Raw genomic sequence first — 26,444 nt, forward strand, 5'->3', positions numbered from 1 at the left:
TGGTAGAGTGAAATTGAGAGTATTCTTGATGTTGTAGGCTTCTAAGTTATATGTTATATACTTTCTATTCATTTTAAAAAAAATTTTAATTAAGGCATTGGGTTAAGTGACTTGCTCAAGGTCAAACAGGCAATTATTAATTATCTGAGGATGGACTTGAACTTGATTCCAAGGCCAGTACTCTATCCACTGAGCCATCTACCTGCCCCTTTCTATTAATTATTTATTCATTTCTCTATAAGACTTTCTTTGGATACATTATAACCAGCAAATTTACAAAGTGGTTGAGTTTGTACTAGTCTATCTAGAAGAGAAATTTCTTAAGTTTCTAAGTGGGAGCTTGAAAAAACAAGATTGTAATAATACTAACAGACAACTTAGGATCCTTTGTGGCATGAATGTGAAGTTTAGGTAAAATTTTGGAAGAAAACTTGGATGAAGTTTGAGTGGTTCGTATGCACTTGATAGTGGATCTTTGGAAATGAATAAGGTGCATAATGAAGTGTAAAGAACATTAGAATGAGGGCTAGCAGTACTGGGTTCTATTTCTGGCTCTCCTAAAATCTAGTTTTGCAATCTTGGAAAATTATTAAGTTATCTGAGATTCATTATATATGGGGTTTGAATTAGGTGAATTATAATGTCCCAGCTATAGAATTCTATGGCTCTATAAATGCTAATTTCTTATGTAATTTCTAATTTTTTGAAAAATCTTATGTAAGTTAAATTGGCAATTTTTATATACTGCCTTTCTCCTTGTTTCCAGTGAAATCACCTCATCACTGTAGCCTTAAAGTCTGGCAATACAAGTCAGGTTATTTGAATTTGTGTTCATCCTTGTGTAGGTTCTGTGAATTTTATGGTATTTTTTATTGTTAATTTAAAGTGAGTCTTATTTTTTAACTTTTCAAGGACAGTTTTGTTTTACTTTTGGGTGATTTCTTGAGATATACTGGTCAGGTACTTTTTCTTTGCAATTTTCAGGAATTCTAATAATTCATTTTGGGTTGTTTTTTTTTTTTTTTGCAAGGCAATGGGGTTAAGTGGCTTGCCCAAGGCCACACAGCACAGTAATTATTAAGTGTCTGAGACCGGATCTGAACCCAGGTACTCTTGACTCCAGGGCCAGTGCTTTATCCACTGTGCCACCTAGCCGCCCCAATTCTAAAAATTCTCTTTTTTTTAGGTTTTTACAAGGCAAAAGGGGTTAAGTGGCTTGCCCAAGGCTACACAGCTATGTAATTATTAAGTGTCTGAGACCAGATTTGAACCCAGGTACTCCTGACTCCAGGGCTGGTGCTTTATCCACTGTGCCACCTAGCCGCCCCATTTCTAAAAATTCTTAATAGTTTTTTTCTCCTGGATATGTTCTCTAAATATGTTATTCATTTCTTTATTACTTCCAATTCATTTAGCAGTTTAGTTGTTTCCCTTGTTTCTTTTTCTGTATCTAATATTCCTTTTGCCATTTTGTCCTACAATGAAATAGTTCTACTTGTTATCAAATTGTTTGCTTCATCTAGGATGCATAAATTCATTATTTTCATGGACTAAACTTCCTTAGATCTCCTCAGTTCTTTTTCTATTTCATCTCTTGTTCTTGGAGGAAAAGGATCATAATTTAGAGCTAGAAGAGAACTTAAATTTCATCAATGTCCAGTTCCTTCATTTTACATATAAGAAAGCTGACATTTTGGGATATTTCATTTCTTCTTTTGATTCATTCAGGGAATTTATATATACATATATATATATATATTATTCATTTCATTTGATCTTAAGAAAAATTATATCTTTTCCTCAGATGCTACTATTCATATCATTACAATGCATATTTTTTCCCTGGTGATTTTTGCCTCTATCCTTTTCATACCTATTTTAAAATTGTTCTAAGCTCTTCTTTGGTTTCCTCATTTCACCTGCAAATTTTCAATATTTTTATTGAAAATTTCTAAAAATTTTCTTTATTTTTAATTTATTGCTTTTGAGGAAGATGTAAAACAAATAATTTCCCTTGTAATGTCTTATTCTTCCCTCTTTATGGGATTTCTTTTTTTTTTTTTTTAGGTTTTATTTTGCAAGGCAAACGGGGTTAAGTGGCTTGCCTAAGGCCACACAGCTAGGTAATTATTAAGTGTCTGAGCCCAGATTTGAACCCAGGTATTGCTGACTCCAAGGCCGGTGCTTTATCCACTACGCCACCTAGCCGCCCCTCTTTTTTTTTATTTTTTGCAAGGCAATGGGGTTAAGTGGCTTGCCCAAGGCCACACAGCTAGGTAATTATTAAGTGTCTGAGGCTGAATTTGAACTCAGATACTCCTGACTCCAGTGCCGGTGCTCTATCCACTGTGCCACCTAGCTGCCCCATGGGATTTCAACAATGGCAAATTGGAATGCATATACTAGATGGTAACCAGGGTGTTAAAAGTCCTAGAGATCATGTTATATTTTATTTTTTCAAATATTTATCTTAAGTGTTTTGAGTTCAAATTGTCTCCTTCCCTCAAGCCCTTACTTAGAAGGCAAGCAATGTGATATCAGTTACACAAAGGAAATCATGCAAAAATGTTTCCATATTATTCCTGTTGCAAAAAAAGAAAAAAAAATAAAGTAAAATAAATCATTACAATTTACAGTTGGATTTCATCAGTTTTCCTCTGGAGGTAGATAGTATTTTTCATCATGAGTCCTTTGGAATTGACTCAGATCATTATATTGATCAGAATAGATAACCACACTTTATCGTTGTTACAATATTGCTTTTATTATATACAGTGTTCACCTGGTTCTTCTCATTTCAATCTGCATCAATTCATAGAGGACTTTGCAAAGTTTTTCTGAAACCATCCTGCCCCCCATCCCAAATCATTTACTATAACACAATATTTTATCACAATCATATACCACAATTCATTGTCCAATTGACTGGCATTCTCTCACTCTCTAATTCTTTACCCCCCCCCTCTAAATACATACTTACACACACACACATACATGATCTTTTTTATCTGATCTCATTTAGATACATAACTACAGGTCACAATTTATATAAAAAAAGATTTTTATCTACATCTATTGTTTTCATATATTCTTAATTCACAATATCTCCTTTCCTCTCTGCCACCAGGAGAAATATGCCCTCTAGTAAAGAATAAAGAAATAAAAAGGACCAGTTCAGCAAAACTTATCAGTATATCAATCAAATTTGATTGATTACTCTGTTACACTTCATTAGTCTCCCATTTCTGCAAAAATGAAGGGGGAAAAAAACCTCATATCTTTTCTTCAGGGCCAAGTTTAATCATTATGCCTACAAAATATTCCATTTCAATTTTTGTTGCTATTATCATTCCTTGCATTTAAATTATTGACGTCATTAAATATCATATTTTTCTGCATCTATTTCACTTTGCATTAGTTCATATATATTTTTCTCTGTTTTCCTATATTTTCACATTCATTATTTCTTACAGCACAATAATATTCTATGACATTCATATATAAGAATTCATTTAGTCATTCCTTATTCAATAAGCTTCCACTTTATTTTCAATTATTTATTCCACCAAAGTGCTTCTATTGATATTTTGTTGTATATAAATAAGTTTTTTTCAGTTTTGATATCCTGAACATATTTGCCCTGTGTGATCTCTGTGTCATTTTCTTAGTATAATTCATGATTAAATAGTTGGACAATTCACAGCTCCACCAACATGTTATCTTCATGGTACCTATCTTTTTTACAACTCTTCCAAATTTTTACTATTCCAATCCTTTTTTTGGCTATACCAATTTTCTGAGGGTGAGTTGAAACTCCAGGATTGTTTTAATTTTACTATTTCTTACTATGAAATATTTGAAACCATATGGCAAATAGTTTGTAATTTGTTTGATAGTCACATCCTTTTAATTCTTTTTTATTGAAGAATGAAATTGGAGATCATGTTCTATTAAGTCTACTTGAAGAGAATAATATGAAATAAGTGTTGAATGATAGGTACAAAGGACAGCTGTGGAAAGGATATGGCAGATGGCACACTGAGCTCAGGGAACAGCCAGTACACCAGTTTGGTTGGAACACAGAGCACATGAAGGGGAGTAATATACAATAAATCTTCAAAAATAGGTAGGTCGGGAAAAGTTTGTAAAAAGCTTTATGTACGTTGTCTCATTTGATCTCCATTACAACCCTGTGAGCCAGGCACAGATTTTATTATGTCTTACAGATGAGGGAACTGACGCTCAGAGGGCTTAATCACTTTGTCCATGAGCATCGAAATGGCATCAGAGCTTATCCTGATTAGATGTCAGAAACTCACAATAGTGACCATATTTCACCCTGCTCAAAAAAAAAACCCCAAAACATTTCACTTGAATAATTAATGCTATTATCTTACTATTCTGAGACATTATTCTGTTTAGGGAAAAAATAGGTCTTGTTAGGAAAAACTGTAGGAACTCACATAAAATGAGGCTTTTAGAGTAGTTTTTTTCTGCTTCCCAAGTTTCCCTTCTCCAAAGCATCCTTTACTGAGATACCAAATTGATATTCCTAAAGCACAAATAAGATCATAGCACACCCCTACTCTCAAAGCTTTCATTGCTCTCTTGACTCTAAGATAAAATATACTCTTCTGTTAAGCATTTAAATTTCTTCACAATCTGTTTCAGACCTGTCTTCTTCACTTTACTTGCCTCCATAAACTGAACGTTCCAGTCCAACTAGCTTACTTATTTTTCCCTAAATAAAATTTTCCTACTCCTAACACCTATTCCTAAAACATCTTAACCGACCCATTGGGACACTTTACCAGCCAAAGAACAATTAGTGGGTTGTAGATTGTTCCAATTCCCAGGCCCTACTGATGGACTTCCCCCATGCTTTTTTTAAATACCTGGAATGGTCTTCCTCCTCACCTCTATCACTTAAAATCCATAATTCCTATAACAGGCTTAAGCTTAAGTGATTTCTTTTATATGAGGTCTTTCATGTTTCCCTAGTAGTTAGTACTCTTTCTTCAAAACTATTTACATTGCATAATTTGTATAAATTTTGTTTTTATATGAGAAGAATTTGTACCCCATCTCATTAATATAATTGGTATAAGGGCCTGATGAAATTTCATTGATATATATATATAAAATTATGTTTCTCAGCCTCAAAAACATATCTTTTTTATCTTTTGTAGTGGCAAAAAGATTGGAAAGTTATGTGCCTACAGGTGTTTTTTGGGTACCATGACACTTACACTCAATACTAGGGGCATAATGGTCCCTACTTTAAGGTACTTCTATTGGAGAAAACCAGCATTCTATTTGGGGGAAATAACACAAATTAATATATTTTTACAAAATAAATTTTAAAAATAACTGACAGAACAAGGTGAGCTCCCTTTGGGAGGTAACTTTTAATCAAAAAGTTGAAGGAAGTCAAATATTTCATAAAGTAAAGGTGACATGGGGTTGTATTCCGGGTATGGGGAACAGATTGTGCAAAAGCATAGAGATGGGAGATGGGATTTTTACTCATGGAACAGCAAGTAGGTCAGTTCAGCTGGAACATAAAAAGCAATGATGCTTATTAAGCCTGGAAAAATGAAATTAATTAAAATTGTAAAGGACGTTCTTTCATAATAATACTGAGGGAGAAATAAATCAAACCATAAAAACAACATATTCAAGAAAACAATGTAAATAAAAAGAACATTAAAATCAAATGTAATAGTGTATAACTATAATGATCAATCATAGCCCAGAGAAACCATGAGAAAATACATCTTTTTCCTTTCTTTATTAAGGTCTATTTTTTTGAACCATATCATGAGTACAGAATGTTGCACATCCTAACAGACTCAATCTCTAAATTGATTGGTTTTGTTTAGCTGTTTTCCTTTGTTAACAGGGAGAAGATTCACTGAGAGATAGAGGGAGAAGGGAGAGGGACAAAATATGTCTAGAACTGACTCACATAAAAACAAAAGGTACTAATACATCTACAAACTAATAACCAAAGGCAAATAGATGAAAGAATGAAAAAAATAAAACAAATTAATAGATCAATATGTGTTCATTCACTTTTACTATTCTTTTGCTAACTCTAGTCCCTTTCAATTTTTCAATTTCATATTATGAATCTTTTTTTCCCTAAAGTAATGGGGTTAAGGGATTTGCCCAAGGTCAAACAGCTAGGCAATTATTGCATGTCTGAGGTTGGATTTGAACTCACATCCTCCTGGTGCTCTATCCACTGTGCCACCCAGTTGCCCCTCCATATTCTAAATCAAACACCAAATAGTCATTTCCATAAACACAGAAAATGCAAAAAGATGATTGTGTATGAAACTATGAATCTCAATACCATTTGCTTTTAAAGCACATAATTAGTTCAAAGCATTATTTTCAAAACTCTGGAATCTCTGTACTTCTTTTGGATTTTTTATCTATTTTCTTCTATGAATGTCTTGTTCTATCATAGATTCTGAGAAGCATCATGCAGTTGAAAAGTTCTGTATTGTCTTTTAATTCACTTGTGTTCAAATATCACCTCACCTGCTTCCCAGTCTTACTTTTGGCAAATCACTTTACTTAGATATCTTTTATTTCCTTCAACTATAAAATAAAGAGGTTGGATGGACTAGGTGACTGCTGAGATCCAGTCTAATTTTCATCTGAAGGACTCTCTCCAGTTGGAAAATCAATGGGTAAGAGGATGTTGACCCTTTACGAGAAAATTAAATAAATAAAACATTTACTGGGCATTAACTATTAAATAGCCACTTCAATAGGATCTATTCCGGTGAAGCAAATTAACTTAGGGGATTAGTTGATGTGCACAAGAAGTGATATGTTGAAAAAATGACCCTTTCAGAATTACTTCTTTTAACTGAACACACTTTCTTGACTATAAACATTCATAAGAATTAAGCATCAAATAAAGGTTAATTTCTACCAATGTAGACTGTATTAAGACTAAACATCCACCCTACACTATAGAGAAATAATAAAAATCAATGTCTTTGCCATAACTATTTTCAGCTGTCCAATGTTTGTTCCATCTTTAATATCTCTGACTCAGACAAGTTTTCTAACTTAAGAAAATCATCTCACAAACATTTGAAAACTGACATGTCCTCAGGCAGTTCTTTAAGGGGACAACTTACGCACGCACACTGTTGGAGGCAGTTTCACTCCAGGAGGTCCCTACATGAGTAAAACAGAGGATGGTCAAAATTGTAATAATTATGAATAATTCATACATAAAAACACTTTGTGCTCATTATCTCATTTGAGTCTCACAAAAAAACATTATAGACCATGCTTTGCATTTTAATTCATGGGTTAAAGACCTAAATGTTACCAAGTTTGCCCAAGTTTACAAGTTGTCAAGTGACAGAGCTGAGGCTTCAACCTCAGAGTAAGGCTAACATCATATTGCAAAATTTTAAATTGCAAATAAAATAATTCTCAGCCCTTCCATTCCTATCTTAGTTGAAAAGATATTAATGAGACAATAAGGTCTTAAGAGCCAAGATACACAGTGTAAACACCTTTCTCTGGAAGAATTAATGGGATGCTGGTCATTGGAATAGCAAAATAATTAGCCATACTCCTGCTAAGCCTTAGGGATGGGTAGCTCCTGCATATCTTGATTCTTTCATTTATTCTCTCTGCTACCTTGGACAAATCACTTAATATCCCTACGTCTTGATTTCCTTACCTGTAAAATGGAGTTGGACTAAATGTCATATTTCGTTATTTTCCTTTGCTGACAGGGAGAAGACTCACTGAGAGACAGAGGGTGAAGAAACAGGAACAAGATATCATATAAAAATATCATATAAAAACAAAAGTTGCAAACTAATAATGAAACAAATGAACAAATAGATGAATGAATGAAACAAATGAACAAATAAAAATAAATTGCTAGATAAATATAAGTTCACTCACCTAATGCTTTTTTAATAATTTCTTTTTTAATATTTTCAATTTCATTTTCTTAAACTAAACACCAAAAAGTCATTACCATAAACACAGAAAAAATGCTTGTAAAGGTAACTATGAATCTCACACAACTATTAAGTATCTGAGGTCACATTTGAACTTAGGGCCCCTGAATCCAGGGTCAGTGCTCTAGCCACTGCACTACCCAGCTGCCCCAACTAGAGGACTTTTAAGAGTTTGATCCTTTTTGAAGAAGATCACTAACCTGAGATTTCATCTATGGAAAGTTCACTATAAATTAGTTCACCAGGTCAGGCTCTACTTAAAACAAAAATGATCTTCTACCCAAAAAACAAAAGCAAAAACTATACCTCTGTCCTCTATATTTATAGCCTATTTCTTTGCTAAGATTTCTTAAATCTTCTCCACTGTTCCTCATACCATCCCAGTATCACTATGGCCAACCAATTCCCTTATTTCTTTTTGGGCAGTTAAAATATTCCATTATCTTTATGTGCCGTAATCTGATTGTTCTCCATTCAATGTTTCCCATTGTTTCCCATTTTTTTGCTTTATAAATGAGAGTTCAAATGTCAACTAAGAGGCAATCTGGCATAGTAGAGAGAACCAGCCTAGGAGTCAAGAAGATACCAGTCTTATCTCTGAAATATACTAATTGTATGACTCCATCAGTTCCTTGAGGGTCTGGACTTTCTTTTTGCTTTTCCTTTTATCCTCAGCTCTTAGCAAAGAGCCTTCAATAGTTAAATACTTCATAAAATATTTGTCAGCTTATTGGTTTATCAGTTTGGCTTTATATTTGAAGATCAGGTACTAAATTTATTGCAATTTTTATTGAATGACAAAGTATCTTCCAGGAATTAATTTTTCTGGTAGGAAAATATGATTTTAAAATATTGACTTCTTTGTAGACAACTTTTCATTTCAAGGTTCTAGGGATTTAGATTGGGTTCATTGACATCCACAAAGCCACACAGACAATAAAAATTAGATTCAAGCTTCAAACTTGGATTGCCTCCAAAATGAGTTCTCCTTCCACTTGACAATGAATCCAAAGAAATGTTCATCATTTGGAGCACAAAAAAATAGGTCACCACTTAGAGGGCAAGCTAGGGCATTTTTTTAGGAAGGTAAAATTTTTTTTAGTTTTCTACAAATTTTTTTTTGTCCTTAACCCCTATGTAAAACAAATTTATCTGGCATGTCTTCTCAACTGAAGACACAGTGGCCAGACAGAAGTAAACTAAAATTTTTTAAGGAAATTAATCTGTAATCTAGTCCAGTGGGTACATTTGTAGCTATCAAAAACCATTAGTCATATGGTCAGATGGTATATTGGAACATACTGGACTCAGAATGAGAAACCTTAGTGGAATACTCCTCTTCCCACACTGTCATCCAGGCAGATGACTTCTCTGTTACTCAGTCACAGCATCATCTCACCCATTTCCAGGCCTTTGAACTGGCCATTTATCAGCCTTCCTCACTTTTACAGAAAATCCTCACTTTCTTAAAAACATAACTTCAACAGGAGTATCTAGTTGGCACAATGGATAGAGGAACAACCTTGAAGTCAAAAGGACAAGGTCAAATCCAGTCTTAGACAAACACTAGACTTAAACCCACTTGCCTCAAAAAAAGATGTAGTTTCAACATCAACATCTACATGCAATGTTTTTAATAGTCCCCCCAACAGCTGGTGCCTTCTTTCCCAAACCACCTTGTATTTAGCTGTTTTGTATTTATTATCTTTATTACTTATTGTGTATTATACCTATATCAGAGGCAGCTTAGCCTCAAGTCCTAGCTCTGACATACTTGCTATATGATCCTGAATAAGCCTCAGTATTCCAGGTAACTCTCAAAGATGAAAAGTTGCCTAACTTCATTGGTCAAGAAAGTTCCCCACTGGAAGATTCTGATACCAGTGAAATCCAGGTCCAGTCATTCCCCTAACCCTTTCAATCTATCTATTCAACCATCAATTTATTCTAGATCTCTTTGCCTATCCAAGTACCCTTTTTTCTATATCTATTTGTCTGTTTGTATCTAATTTCTCTACTGATCGATTTGTGTATATCTGTGTGTGTGTGTGTGTGTGTGTGTGTGTGTGTGTGTGTGTAGGTACACTCATTGTCTTAACCTTATAAACATTCTTTTTTATTACCAGTGCATAAGCTAATGCTAACCTAAGTGCATTTTGATCAACTGGATTGTCATCATGGTTTCACCAATGACCTAGGCTTTGTGAACTTTGACAATTCACTCAATCTCTCTGATTTATTTCAACTAGATAATCAATTAATAAACCATTAAGCATTCTCTCAGGGTAGTTAAGTGAGTAGAGTTCTAATTAATCAATTAATAAGCATCATTAAGCACTCTCTCAGGGTAGTTAAGTGAATAGAGAACATGGAATCATCTTCTTGGGTTAAAATCTGGGCTCAGATACTAGCTGGGTGTATCACTTAACCTGTTTACCTCAGTTCTTCATCTCTAAAAAGAATTACAGAAGGAAATAGCAAACCATTCCATATCTTGCCAACATCAAATGGGGTCAAGATATGACTGAAAAATGATTTCTCAAGAACAAAATGACTCACTATATACTAGGACCTGGAAGGTTAATACAAAAATGAAAAAAAAATTCTGCCCTCAAGGAACTTAATTTTATAAGGGCAATAACAAGCACAAATAAGGTAAAACAGAATATATACAGAATTAAGTATAAGGTGACAATGGAAAAAGGTGGATCAGAGAGGAGATTAGGAGAAAACATCAGTTGAAACAAGAAAAGAAGTTGGTCTTAACCTACATGACTCACTCTTAGGGGTTTTTGGATAAACAAGGCAGATTGCATATGTAAAGTATTTTGAAAATTATGCTATGTTATGTATAGTATATGTATGCATAAATAAAAATAATGATTTTGAAATTATCCTTATACAGGCTCTTTACTCAGCCCTTGACCCCCCTCCTGTTCTTTCCCTATATTTCCTCCATCCTGTATTCTTTTGTCATGGCTTCCACCAGCAATTTCTAAATATAGTTCTCCAGTCTCATCACTTTATATAAATTCCTGTTATAGACTTCAAATTTTCTCCCAAGCATGTTTACCCAAATTATATACCTCAAAAACAGAACTGATTAACCCTTCTACATTCATGTTCCCCATCCGAATTTTCTTATTGTCCTTCTGGTCTCCATAACTTGTAGTCAACATCAGAGAATCTCAGAGCTGGAAAGGGCTTCAGAGATCACCTTATCCAACCTGTTCATCCATCCATCAGTTAATAAGCATTTATTACATGCCAGAAACTGTGTGAAGTGCTAGGGATACAAATATCAGCAGAAAAAAGACAATTCCTCAAGGAATTTACATTCTAATGGAGGAAGACAATTGATAAAAAAAAAAAGGGTTGAAAAGGTGTTGGAGGTGATGGTGATGGTTGTGGTGGCGGGGGTGGTGGTCGTAGAGATACCCAGGTAGTGGTATTAGTGACAAAGTCACAAGTCATAAGCAAAACTGGGAGAGGAATGATAAATGACCAGACAGTGCCCATCCCTTTTAAAACAAAGCCTCCATGAAGAAGTCATTAGTGGGAGAAGAGAACCAAAGGAGTGGAGGAATGATCTATGATAAGAAGACAGCTGAAGCAAGGTGATAAAGCATGCCAGAATAGGAATGAACAATAAACATGAATAATATTAGTGTAGGACAAGTAGTTGTACAGGTTTTTTTTGCTTGAAGACTTCAAGCATGAAAGAATTCCCTATCTCCAAAAATAATAGCCCATTCCCCTTTTTGACAGTTCTAATTGTGAGCAAATATTCCTATTCCCCCCATTTTGGCATTGAACCTAAATTTGCCTTTTTGTAACTTCCACTGCATCTATTTCTACCCTCCAAGCAACCAAGACCACTCCACTTTCCTTGTGATGATCCTTCAAAATCAAGAAAAGAGTAATCCTAGGATCCTTTAGATGTCAATTTTAGTGGACTTCTATCAGTTCTCAAACTTCTTGATTAGCCCTGTAGCTTCTGATACTATCAGTCACTATTCCCTTTTCCTTGAAAGTCTCCTCTCTCTACGTTTTCATCACACTGCTTTCTCCTGCTTCTCCCCCTTCCAGTATGATCACACTTTTGTTTCCTTTCCTGGATTTTAATCTACAATGTACTTGTTAAACCATACCTGCTAATTGTGACTGTCCCCCAAGGCTCTCCTCTATTCCCTCTTTTCTTCTCCCTCCAAACTATTTCACTTGGTCATCTCACCAGCTTCCCTAGTTTCAATTAGCATCTCTATGCCTCTCAGATCTATCTATCAAGTCCAAACCTTTCTCTGGTCTTAGATCTTAACTTTTAGAAATCTAGAATGGATTGCTAAGATTTTTCTACAGAAACCTAGAATTGAATGTTCTGTAGATATCTTAAACTCAACATGTCCCAAAGTGAACTAACTTAGATTTCCCATCAAACTTTCCCCTCTGCTTAACTTTACCATTACTATCAAGGGAACCATTTTCATTCCATCCGCCCAAGAACCCAATTCCTAACTTTCTTACCCCTCCCCACAAAATCTAATCAGTGGCTAAGCCCTGACATTTCCACCTTCATAACATCTCTCTGACAGGTTCCTTCTCCAACTTTGCAGCTACCTAAATGTAGGCCCTTATTACCTCATGACTGGAGGTAGCTCTCCCTATCTGATGTGTCTCCCTACTCTAATTCATTGTTGACTCAACTATCAAATTGGTCTTCCTAAAATGTAGCTCTTATCCCTAATGCAATAAACTCCAGTAATTCTCCTTTTCTTCCAAGACTGGATACTCAGTCCTCTAGTTGACTTTAAAAACCCTTCATAATCTAGTCCTTCTACTTTTTTAGACTTTTTTGCCTCTTATCCCAGACCTTGTGACTTGGCCTCTTTGTGTTTTCACTTATACCCCCCCCATACCTAGAATGTTCTTTTTTCTCATCTTTAATTTCTCTAATTAATTCTAATTAAACTAAGATTCAATTAAAATCTCATCTTCTCCAAGTCCTCACTTTTTCCAGTCTTATTAATTTTTGTATTTACTTTCTCTTGAGATGAATCCCAATTTTTTTCTTTCCTTCTTTCCTTCTTTCTTCTTTTCCTGCTTCCTTTCTTTTTTCTTTCTCCTTTCTTTGGCTCTTTTTCTTTCTTTCTTTCTTTCTTTCTTTCTTTCTTTCTTTCTTTCTTTCTTTCTTTCTTTCTTTCTTCCTTCCTTCCTTCCTTCCTTCCTTCCTTCCTTCCATCCATTCATCTATATATTTTTTGTACCTAGTCATTTGCATGTTTCTTCCCCCATTAAATTGCTAACCTCTTGAGAATAAAACTTTTTTCTGCCTTCTTTCATAACTCCAGTCCTTAACACAATGCCTGATACATAGTAGATATTTTAAAAATTATAGTTTAGTGGCTTATTATAGTTAGGAGGGATCCTGGAATCCACTTAATTTAACCCTTCCATTCTCATCAGTTCTGTAATAAACATTTTACTCATAATTGTTCTCTACCCATTCCCACTGCCATATCCCTAATTTGGTCCCATATAATTTCAGGCCTGACTTATTTGTTAGAAACTGATAATCAGTATGATTTTTGAAATTTTCTCCTTTTGATCTCTTACTCACTTCAGGTTTAAGCAAGTTAGTCCTTTACCAGTTAATGCTGCCATAAAAAAATTATATAGGTCCTAGGGCTACTTCACTGAGTCAGAAAATAAAAGTATTAACACTGAGAATGGGCTTGGCCTTCCAGTCATTTTAAATTAATTTTGCTTCTGAGATATAGCCTGAGTTATATAGTCTCTATTGACCTGCTTGCTGCACCTGCTGGCCTGAGATTAAGGAAAACAAAAGATCAAATTCAGTACAAATAAAATTTTTTTGGAGATGGGTTCCCTTACATTGTAAGAGTGAGGGAGAGTTCATAAATGGCCCTCATTCTCTACAAGTATTCAAAAAAATGTGAAGAGATTATGGAGAAAGCACCCAGTCCTTAAGCTTTTCTACTTTGGCAAATTTATGGGAGAAAACAGAATAGCTAACCTGATAAGATTTGAATCATTGGAGAGAATGTTCATGTGGATGAAATCATAGAACAACCAGAAGAAATTCCACATTCTACTTTATTTGCCACATTTTTCTATTGGTTTTTTGTCTTTTTTTTTTTTTTTTACTTTATGACCACTTGTTCCAGAGTGGTGGAGAGACACAGCTGCAAAATAGACTTTGATGGACATTAAGGCTATTTTCTCAAAGAAAGTGAAGTGAAGAATGGAATAATCATCTGCATAAGTCAGTCATAATGAAACTGTTTTTGAAAAATAGGAGGGAAATAGGGACTGAATCAGCTAGCTTACTTATTATATACAATGCCTTTGATGAACAGTTCTAAGGTTGAACTTACTCATTTTAAGAAGTAGGAAAAAATAATTGAGACAGTTTGTTGTTTCAATTATGTCCAATTCTTTGTAATCCCATTTGGGATTTTCTTGGTAAACATACTGGAGCGGCTTGTATTTCCTTCTTTGCCTCATTTTACAGATGAGGAAACTGAGACAAACAAGATTAGGGGACTTGCCTAGGGTCACCCAAATGACAAGTACCTGAGACTGAATTTGAATTCTTCCTCATTTCAGGTCTGATGCCCTATCCTTTACACCATCTAATTGCCCAAAACAGTTCTATAAAGGAGCAAAAAACTATAAATGCTTTAAAAATAAAAAATAAGCAACAGAAAAAACGATAAAAAACCAACTAGTTGGTGCCATAAGCATATACAAGAGGTGGTGTGGTCAATAGAGGACAAGATCTGAATTCAGGTTTGACCCCTGATACCTACTACAAAACCTTGGTCGCTTAAATTCTCTGGGCCTCCATTGTACAAAACAAACAACGATGACAAAAGCAACAAGAAACTAGTTCACAAACTTGTTGATATCAAATGAGATAAATATTTTAAGTTGCTTTGAAAAATCTGAAGGAGTTATATAATTATTCACTCATTACTGGGTGTGATGCAATGGAAACCACATTGAATTTGGAGTCAGAGGAAGTGAGTTCAAACCATTTTTCTGCCATTTATGTGTCCACTTCTGAAAAATGAAGGAGTTGGACATGAAAACCTCAAAGGTCTTATTTAGGTTTAAATATAAGATTTTAAGATCAGGAGCAAAAATAACATCCAAAAAGGTACTAACAATTATTTGTAGATGTCTTGACTCTTTCTTTGGTTTTAAAACAACAGGTTCTCTGGTTGATTAATCAGAATTAAAACAGAATATTTATTGGTTAATACAGGAGCTATTAAACTCTTTATATCATTGGACTCCTTAGGCAATCTGTGAATTCTGTGAGTCTCCCCAGGATCATGTTTTTCAGTGCATAAAATAAAATACATGGAAAAACAAAGGAAACTAACAATTAATGGGAAAAAAAAGATGGGGTCAACTAAGTGGTACAGGGCATAGACCACTGGTTCTGGAATTAGAAAGACCTGAATCTAAATCAGACCTCAGATAGCTGGCACTTATTGACTGTGTGACCCTATGCAAGTCATTTACCTCACCAAAAAAAATGTTAAGTTCATGGTCTCCCTAAATTATGTCCATTCCTGAGGATCATAACTTAAGAACTGTTGAACTGATGGGGAGTTTATAGGCAGATAGTCTAACTCCCTCAAAAATTTTTAGTCTATCTTCTATTTGTATGAAATAGTTGAGAAATTGTATAATTTTTTAATTTATTTGCTGTGGCAGATTAGGCAGAGCTTTGTCTAATACTGTTGCTGTGTTGATGGAAGAATATAATTTTAAGAGATGGGACATGTAGATAGATAATCTAAGTAAACTTCTTGGAATTCCTGTTATTGTTCTTGTCATTGTAAACTAACACATAGAAAGAGCTTACTAAATGTTTGTTGTCTTGACCTGCTGAAGCATTAGTGGCAGAATCCTATTAAAGAATGATAAATTGGGGCAGCTAGGTGGCGTAGTGGATAAAGCACCAGCTCTGGAGTCAGGAGTACCTGGGTTCAAATCTGGTCTCAGACACTTAATAATTACCTAGCTGTGTGGCCTTGAGCAAGCCACTTAACCCCATTTGCCTTGCAAAAACCTAAAAAAAAGAATGATAAATTAAAAATCATTTGCCTCAAAATATCCAGTTGGATTATCTTAGAATTTTTAATACTATTGATTTACATCCTCTCCAATATTATGAAGTTCAATTTGTCCGGACCTTCCTGATAAGGAATTTCACTTAGTAATAAATGAACTCAATGAGAATATTAGCAACATCATTAAGAAACCTGTGTCATAAAAAAGGATAAAAATGAATTGGTGTCATCGGAGACCTTAAGTTCTACTGAGAGGAGGGGTCTATAAGATAGCAAAGAAACGCACATGAATATATATACAAAGGAGTAATTTAAGAGGGTGGCAGGAATTATTAACAACCAAGCAAAGCCAGTTCAGCTGAAGATTGAAGGAACTAAAGATTATAAGAGGAAGAGATGAGGAGGGTGTAATTTTAGGGAACAACTTTTGCAAAGGCATAGAAATGGGACACAGCACCAAATTAAGGGAAGGAGCAAAGAGGTCAATTTGACTGGGCTATAGATTGTATGAAGGGGAGTAAAGTACAAAATAGTAGGAAAGAGTCTGGAGACACATTGTGAAGAAATTCAAATGCCAAGATTAGGAACCTGCATTTTCAGTACTTGGGGAGCCACTGAAATTTATTGAATGGAGAGTGACATCTTCCTCGTAAGCTACCTGAGAGTAGAATTTGTATTGTTTTTGAATTTGTAACTTTGGCATTACATACAATGTGTGGTCTTTCTAGATTCTTAATAAATTCTTGTTATTTGATTCACTAAGGGGTTAATTTGTGGTTTGGAAGTTTGGTAATTTTGTGAATGAAAAATTATAGGAGAGAGAATTCAGTGAAGAGGTTATTTCATTATCTTTGGTTGTTTTTCTTGACTGGAATGCTCTCCCTCTTCCAGTATGTCTGTTGACCTCCTTAGGTTCCTTTAACAGTCAAGTAAAATCCCTTCTATTATTGGAAGCCTTCTCTACTCCCTCCCTTAATTTTAATGCTTTCTCTCTCTTAATCATTTCCAATATATCCCTTCTACTATTGGAAGTTTTCTGTACTCCCCCTAAATTTTAATGCCTTCTCTCTCTTATTTCCTATATATAGCTTTCTTCATATATATATATATATATGTATATATATAGATAGATATAGATATAGATAGATAGATATAGATAGATAGATAGACAGACAGACAGACAGACAGACAGATAGATAGATAGATAGATAGATAGAAAGAAAGAAAGATAGATAGTTTGTTTTCATGTTGGCTCTTCCAGAATATTGTAAGCTCATCTAGGGTAATGAATATTTATTGATTGGTGGGTTTCCAAAACTGGGAATGACACTTCATCAAAACAAAATACCTTAGTACAATAGAAAAAGCAATGATTCCAGAATCACAGAACCTTGTTTAAATCCTCCTTTTAATGCTTACTACATAATATTCCTTAGGAAAATCCCTTAACATACCTAAGTGAATGGTCCAAGGCTACCCATATGGTAAGAATCTGAAAAATAAGAATTGAGTTAGATACGTTCCTAGGTAACTTCCAGTTCTAAATCTATCATCCTAAGGAGAGATAAAGGGTAGCACAGTCCATTGGAATCTGGGAGATACTTTTAAGCTGTGCTGCTACTTTTTTCTTTTCTTTTTTTTCTGCATGATCTGGTTCATGACTTACTTATCTTTTCTATTTCTAATACCATTCCTCCAAAACATGGAAATGAAATTGTTATCCTCTTGAAAGTCTGGAGATACATTTATCAGATGGATTTAGAACTGTCCAGACAGGAAGCCAATCCTCATTAATTGAGAAAAAACAGATTTCTTTCATTCTGAATTCTTGGGTACCGACTTTTTTTTTTAACTTGGAAAGGCAAACCTGATCTCTGTAGTAGGGATGCCATAATGATGTTAAAGTAATGAGTAAACCATTTTATTTTTTAACTCAATTGGAAGGAGTCCTTAGAGAGCCATGTGGTCACATGGTAGCCAGAAACCTATAATACTGGGAGACAAGCTGCTCCTGATCTTTCAAAAGCCATTTTAACTTGTTATAGGTCTCTATTTGCCACGTGATGGGCAATAACCTGCTTTTGCCATCTGCTCAGTTGCCCTTAGCAACAGAAAAGCATGTGACAGCCGGGCTGGTGGGATGCTGCCAGCCTGCAGCTAGGGGGATTTAGGCAAAACGAAGGAGACAGAAATATTGATCCAGCCAGCCAGTGTTTGCTAGTGCATTGCAGCTATAATGCAGATTCCTAATTCTAGGGCAAGAGGGAGAAAGAGCAGCTTTCAAAAATAGGAAAACAACAAGCCCTTTGAAAAAATGGAAGCAGCTTCATCACCAAAGCATTTGGCAGTGAAAGCCACCAACAATAGCCTGGTAGATAAGGTCCCATGTAGGTTCCAGACAACAGACATGATTGTTTGCTCTTTTGTCTTGAGCTCCTTAGAGTTTATTATAAATGGGCTGAACCTATTCAAAGACTCTCAGCTGACCAGCATGTGAGAGTAAAGGGAAGAATCAATCTCATTTCCTGAAAGAGTTTTCTATATAGAAAAATGAAGCAATCTACTCTTGCTATTCATTAAAATCTCCTGTTAGGCAAGGTCTTGAATTTAGTCCAAGAAACCAATTTTTAAGGAAAACTTTGTGTGATGGGTAAATAGGAATATTATGACTAAGCAGAAAATGAATACACTTGTACACCTGTATGGTCACTGGAACATTTTGTTTTTAATTTTCCATACCATTTTTGTTTTTATATTACCTGTATTTCCAGATATATGTCTCCTCTCCTCTACCTAGGATTGATCCTGATCCTGTATAATAAAACAATAGGGACAGAGAGAGAGAGAGAGAGAGAGAGAGACAGACAGAGAGAGAGAGAGACAGACAGACAGACAGAGAGAGAGAGCGACAGAGGGAGAGAGACAGAGAGAGAGAGAGAGAGGCAGAAAGACAGAGAATGAGAAATAAACAGACTTTCCAAGACAGAGACATGATAAAGAGAGATAGATAAAAATTAGAAAAAAATCATCAACAGAACAACTGAAATTGAGATTATATATGTAGGGAGAGAAAGGCATTTTGAAGAATAGTAAGTATATAAAAAGTTCATAGATCTAGGCAAAAGGGCTATGATTTTCTTGACATAGGGACATCCCAGAAAAAGAAACTATTAATGCAAGTCAGTATTTTCACTGTTACTTTTAATCTCAGTGCATTAACTAGAAGTTAAGTGACTTGCTCAGAGTCACATAGTCAGGAAGCAAAAATGGGAAATAGTGTGATGTACAAAACAGCTAATCAAAAAAAGCCAGAAAGGCGCTGGGTTGTGTCCTCCCTCTGACAGAAGGTCCATAGGAAGATTTAAAAAAATCAAATAAATACTTCTTTTGTTCAAATTACAAAATTGGAGCCCTATGAAGTATGACTGAAAAGGCCATTGTTGGGCAATTCAGAATAAACTCAATTCCTCAATACATTTCTCAGTGAAGTACAAATAAACTCACATATGTATGTGTGTGTATGTTCAGTTTATCTTAGTCTCCATCGCTCTCTCATTGTTTCTGACTCTGTCTATGCCTCCATCTCTATTTTCTGTCTAGACATGGGTATCCATGTGTGTCAATCATTAGATATAATAAAAAAGAATTTGAATCCTAATTTGCTTATTAGTCATATGTGATGATTTAAATAACCTCCAAATATTACTTTGCATTTTACAATGACTTATCTGGACTTAAGTTTTTTTCTATTAATACTATATAAGCTTCTTATGAGCAAATAAGTTTTCACATTTGTCTATATATCTCTAGAGCCCAGCACAATGCTTTTTATGCTGTTTTTCAGTCATTAAGTCATGTACAGGTGTTCATGAACCCACTTTGGGAAGCATAGCACACCAATAGTTGGCAAAGATACTGGAGTGGTTGTCATTTCCTTCTCCAGTGCATTAAGGCAAACAGAAGTTAAGTGACTTGTCCAAGTTCACTGAGGTCAAATTTGAACTCAGCTCTTCCTGACTCCAGACCACTGAGCCAACTAGCTGCCTGTACTTGTTATACAGCAGGAGCTTAATAAATATTATTTAACAAGCTTTTACTAAGTGTTTCTTGTGTACCAGTCATAGAGTCAGTCATTAAGGTTACAAAAGCAAAAATAAATCCCTACCTCAAGGAGATTGCATTCTCCTCAGAGAATGCAGCAAATGCAAGAAGAAAAACCAAGATGCATACAAAGATGTTTCTTGTCTTTACCCTGTGGTTGGCTTTTTATCTCCCACTACTGTAGTTGTAGCTTCCTGGGACTCCATTCCCACTTAACTTGTATACTTACTGATATAAACATTAATTAATTAAGGAAGATGGTGAATCTCAAACTCAACTCATTTCTAAAATCAAACATCATCATAGTGCTGTGCATTTGTTAACCCCTCTCTACGCATTTCAAAGTTGCCACTGACATCTTTATTTTCTCATAAAATTGAATTAGTTTATTAAAATGTAGTTTCCAGGTAATCAATTCTTGCTCTTTATACCATTCTTAAGAATAAATTTCTTTTTGTAAGGGATTTTCTATCATGATGACAAAAACAAAAATGCAAGGGCAAGGTATCCTCTTCTGTTCAGTATTATTAATTTGTCCTGATATTCTAGTGCCTAGCCCAGTATCTGGCACATGGGTGCTACTTAATAAATATTCATCTAATTGAATTAAATTAAACCTTCTCTCTTCTTTCCATGAGGTCACCTATATAACCTTCAAAGTGGGGATCTCGTCTGATTTCAGAAACTAAGCAGGGCCAGGCTTAGTACTTGGATGGGAGACCACTTAAGAATACTGGGTGTTTAAAAAAATGTGAGGGCCCTAGATGGCTCAGAGGATAGAGGGCTGGACCTGAAATCAGGAAAATGAGTTCAAATCCAGCTTCAGACACTTACTAGCGGTGTGACTGTGGTCAAGTCACTTTAGTCTCTGCTTGTATTACTCCACTGGAGAAGGAAAGCTAAACCGCTCCAGTCTCTTTGGGAAGAAAATCCCAAAGGCAGTAGGGTCTATGGGGTCTAACATTACTAATAAACAAGTGTTACAGTTAAGAGTTATGAATGGAATTTCCTTGAAACTGTACCATAGACTTTATTATTATGGGAAGAGAAATCTAAAGGTAAGATGATGTTAAAGTTAATACTTGTTTTTCAATGGTGTCTGTCTCTTTCTGACCCCGATAGGGGTTTTCTTGGCAAAGACACTGGAGTGATTTGTCATTTCCTTCCCCAGTTCATTTTATAGATGAGGACAATGAGGCAAACAAGTTTAAGTGACTTGCCCAGGGTCACATAGTTAGTGTCTGAGGTCAGATTTGAACTCAGGAAGATGAATCTTCCTTTCTCCAGGACCAGAATTCTATCCACTGCTCCAAATTGAATAGGCAATGGGTAAAAGAATAATAAACTATGGAATGGATCTTGAGAATATGAAGGAATTACTTACTCCCAGTCTATAAAGAATCAGGGTAATGATCTAAGTCAGAGATGTTGAATACATTGGGTCTTTGGGTAGCATACAACACTTCCAAGTGTTTCCTGAGCCATATCAAAATGTTTAAACACTCACAAATATTTAACAAAATAAATAAAAAATATTTAACAAAATAAAGAAACAGATAATGTTAACATTGGGTTTTCTAAATTAAAATACACCTGCAGATTAATTATATATGTATGTATGTATGTATGTATTTGGCACTCAGTTTCTATTTGAATTTGACATCACTGATAAAATCCATCCCAGATTCTTATAAGCTACAACACCCTAAGCAAGTCTCTTCACTTTTCTGGGCCTCATTTTCTTTATCTATAATAATGAAAAAAAAAAACTATAGGTTTGAGCACAGTGGTCTTTGCTACCTCTTTCATCTCCATATCCAACAGACTACTATTAAGAAGAGTTTCAAAGTCAATAATCAAGTTTCTTAAATGCTCAAATAGGATGGAGCTAGTGAATGGACATAGCATAATCTGATGTACAGAGGCTTTTTTGAGTTTGCAACTTGCTAAAATTAGTACTATGGGTCACCTTGACCTGTTAAGAGGATTATCCTTAAATCCAGTTTATGTACCTTCAAGTAGTTATCAATGGGAGAGGAGAAAGAAGAAAATGGGCAAAGCCACTAGTTTGTGTAGTGGATTGAACCCTGGTATCAGTCAAGTCTGAAATACCTAAAATCAAATCCAACCTGAAATCTCATCTTCAAAATAAGGGAGTTGTACTCAAGGGTCTCTAGAAACTCTTCCGATTAGGAATATTTGACTTTATAATGGTTTTCATGGAAGAAGCTATTAATGCATTAATGACGGTAAGAGTAAATGCAGCTGTAGGAAGAAAGAAAATCAAATTACCTTGGTGAAGGCTTTAGCATAGGATCCAGAGAACTGTTTGAGAATATAACAGCTCTCTTCTGTTTGACTGTTGGTTTAAGTGTGGTATATAAAATACACATGGTCTTTGTCTCACAGAATAAAAAAAGATTCTGCTTAAAAAAGGTCTATAAAATATGACTTCTGTTCCTTTCCAGCTGCATATGTCTTTGATGATCAATTTCAGGCTGCTTCCACTGAATAATTTTTCATTGGTTATTTGCCGCAGCCTATTGATCCATGTCATTCTATTGCCCTTTGAGTGAGCTGCCAATTAAATTCTTTGGCAATTATAGTATTCTACAGTTTCCTCTAATATAGAATCTCATGAAGGATTTAAATGTTCAAAAAAATGAACTTTTTTAGTTCAGTTAGTGCCATTGTCACTGCATTAATAACATAGAACTAGAGAATGAGTGGTGTTTGTCCTTCTTTCACAGAATCAGATTTGTTAGCATAGATTTAGAAACTAAAAGTCAATTAATCCATCAACAGCATCTATTAAACATTCATTACTTGCCAGACACTGTGCTAAGGTCTGAGGCACTGGGCTAAGCAAGGGACTTGAAGGTCATCCAAGTCCAAATCTTTCATTTTATGGACAGAGGGTTGCATAGGTGGCAAGTGGCAGCAACTGAAATGAATCTCAGATCTTCTTATTCCAAATGGAACACTTCTACTCCACTCTACTGGGTTGTGATGGCCAAGGAATACTTCATCTAATGGTCAGTCTACTATTGATGAGCCTCTTTATATTGAGGTAAATTGACCTTCAGAGAGCAGGCTTAAACCATTGCTGGGACTAAACAAATCTTTTTTCTGATGTGGCAGAATTTTCCAATGCTAGCAGGATCACCCCCATGCCAAAATAAAGAATTGAAAAAGGACTTTCTTTAGTTGAAAATTATGCACTATTTTAAAAAAATAGTTCATATCAGTGCAGTTGGTATCAGTTATCTTATTACATAGCCAAAAACATATTATTGTTTATATTGACCTCAAATTTGGTCCCTTTATATCAGTTTAACCCAAATATAAGGTTGATTTCAGAGTTGCACATTTTCCATACATATATACTTCATCAGGGAATCTAATAGAAAACACTGAACTTTAGTGAGAAATTTTAAAAAATAAATATTCTTCCATCTCCCTGAAAAGAAACTCTCCTTCCTTTATTTCAAGGTATCTGAGAATGCTCTCTTTCCATTATTCATGACCTTAAGCAAATCATTGACTCTATTAGAGCTTCAGTTTCCTCCTTCTAAAAGAAGGGATTTGTTTAAGGAAGACAAAGACAGAAACAAAGGTCCACTGTATTCTAATTCCATTCAGTGCAGCACATTTTATGCTAGCAACATGAATAGCCCTTAATCATGGATTGGCTAAAAATATATTGTATGAATAGTATAGAATATCATGGCACATTGAAAAATGACAAATATGAAAAATTCAGAAAAAAAGGGAAGATGGATATGAACTCATGCAGAGTGAAACAATCAGAAACCAAAGAAAACTTATGTCCAATGATTTCAATAATGTAAATAAAAAGGTCACTAGAAGGAAACAAAACCATGATGATCCTGACAAAGAGATAATTAAAAACACCCCCCCCTTGAAAAAAGGAGGGCAAAATGATGCAAAAATTGTCAGACAATCATTGTACCATTTATTTTTGATTAATATTTATTCTTTGGTACAATGGAGGGTTCAATTTGTGAATATAGTAATTTTCTTTCATGTACTCTGAAATAAATTTAAAGATATCAATATAATATATTTTTAATTAAAAGAAATTAAGAATCTTTAAGTTTCCTTCCAGATCTAAGTCCTATGATCCTATGAACCTATACTTTTGTTTGTATCTCTCTATTTCTGTCTCTCATTTTATAATACTTTCTATATACTTTCTATATATACATATATATATATATAATCAGAATATGTTTATATTCCTTCAGAAAATGTAAGTATATAGCGTCTCTAAGAGTTTTTTGCTTTATTTTCATCTATGGGTCTTTACTATCTAGTAAATAATATAAAGCTATTGAACTGAATAAAATCCTTCTGAGAAAGAGACTGTTGCTCAACACTTAGTCAGAAGATACTGAATATGAATTGTTCATAATAATTTTCAAATTTGATCGCCATGGACTCCTCACTTGTAGACTGGTCATTAGATACACAAATGGTCATGAGATTTGTCTGTATCTTATGGGCAAGGGTATTTCAGAGGCAAGATACAAGAAAGGACTGATTGGGACAATACTGGAATATATCAAAAATTTTGTTACTGTTATTCAATTGTTTCAGGATTTGTTGTTGCTGTTCAGTTGTTTCAACCTCGTCCAACTCTTTTTGACCCCATTTGATATTTTCTTGGCAAAGATACTAGAGAGGTTTGTCATTTCCTATAGAAGAGAAAAGTGAGGTAAACTGGTTAAGTGACTTGTCTAGGATCACACAACTAGTAAGTGTCTGAGGCCAGATTTGGACTGAGAAATAGGAGTCTTCCAGACTTTAGGCCCAATGTTTTATCCGCTTCTCTACCTGACTATCATTTTGTTGTTATTGTTGTCGGTCAGTTTTAATTATAAAGGAACTTCATATTCACAAGGATCAGTTTGGGAGTGCTCAACAGAACAGTGAGCTCACAATCTGAGTGATATAGTTTGTTTTAAAATTATGCATATCGTTTGTCAGAAAAACATGAATAACAAATTGGAATGCTGTGTTAAGATAAATTTTTCTGGTGTCCCTACTGAGTGATTAAGTCTGGCTGCTTCATTGGGGACCAAATGTCAGTGACCTTGGCAGACACCTGCCAAAAATATAGAGCACATGGATCTTGCTTGGCACAAGATGAGGCAGAGTAGAGGGAGGTCTCAGGCACATTACAGGTGGAAAGAATCTATGCCAGAGACAGACAATCATAGAGCTTAAGCTACAATAATGGAAGGTGTTGCTGTTGAATGATGTATACTTGGAGGGGTTGGCCATGTGTGGAAGGCAGAAACTATTGTTCTGACCATATGGTCGGTCAGAGTGAAAAGGAACAACCCTGGCCCTAACCTGATAAGATCATCTAAGTAATTGGCAAAAAAAAAAAATCAATCCCCAGATGTAAGTGGTAACTCAGCCAGTTGCTAAGGTTCAACTATTTCTAATTCTTCTTGGTTCCAGGGAATTAAAATGATCTATGTAATACCACAAAGAGTGGTTTATAAAGAGTAGGTTTTAAATATACGTTTGTTGAATTGACCTGAATTGAATCCAAGTGCCTCCTGTCAGGGCAATCTTGAAACCATCCATCATCGTTATGGGGAAATCAAAATCGATCAGTCAATCAACAAATACTATTATTTGCCAGGTGTGTTGGAGTTAAAAATAAAAACAAAAACAGTCTCTCTTACAGACTTCACAGTAAACAGGAGAGACAACATACAAACACCTGTATACATACAAGATATACAGAGGAATTAATCTCAAAAAAGAAGGCAAGGGTGTGTGTGTGTGTGTGTGTGTGTGTGTGTGTGTGTGTGTGTGTGTATGACCGCACATGCAGAAGGAGACTAATATAAAGATAAGATTTGAGACATTGTGGAAAAAGTTGGGAAGCCAGTAGGCAGAACTGACATGGGAAAGCATTTGCCTCTAGGGAATAACCAATGACCACAGAATAAGAGTCATTGGAAGGGATTTCTACAAATCTGAAAAAGATGTAGTCATTGGAGTCTGGTTCTCATGGTGCTCCAGGTCCTTCAACCCAACTCATCTCTTGGGTGAAAATTTTTATATCCCCTAGGTGGATATGTTCACAGGTTTGGGAGGCAAATTCTATCTGTCTAGGTAACAAAAGAACAAAATTAGTCATTGAATGGTAGAATTAGAGCTACAAGCAAATTGAGAGGCCATTAGGTCCAGA

Source organism: Macrotis lagotis, chromosome 2 (assembly GCF_037893015.1).
Source record: "Macrotis lagotis isolate mMagLag1 chromosome 2, bilby.v1.9.chrom.fasta, whole genome shotgun sequence".
NCBI classification, from domain to species: domain Eukaryota; kingdom Metazoa; phylum Chordata; class Mammalia; order Peramelemorphia; family Peramelidae; genus Macrotis; species Macrotis lagotis.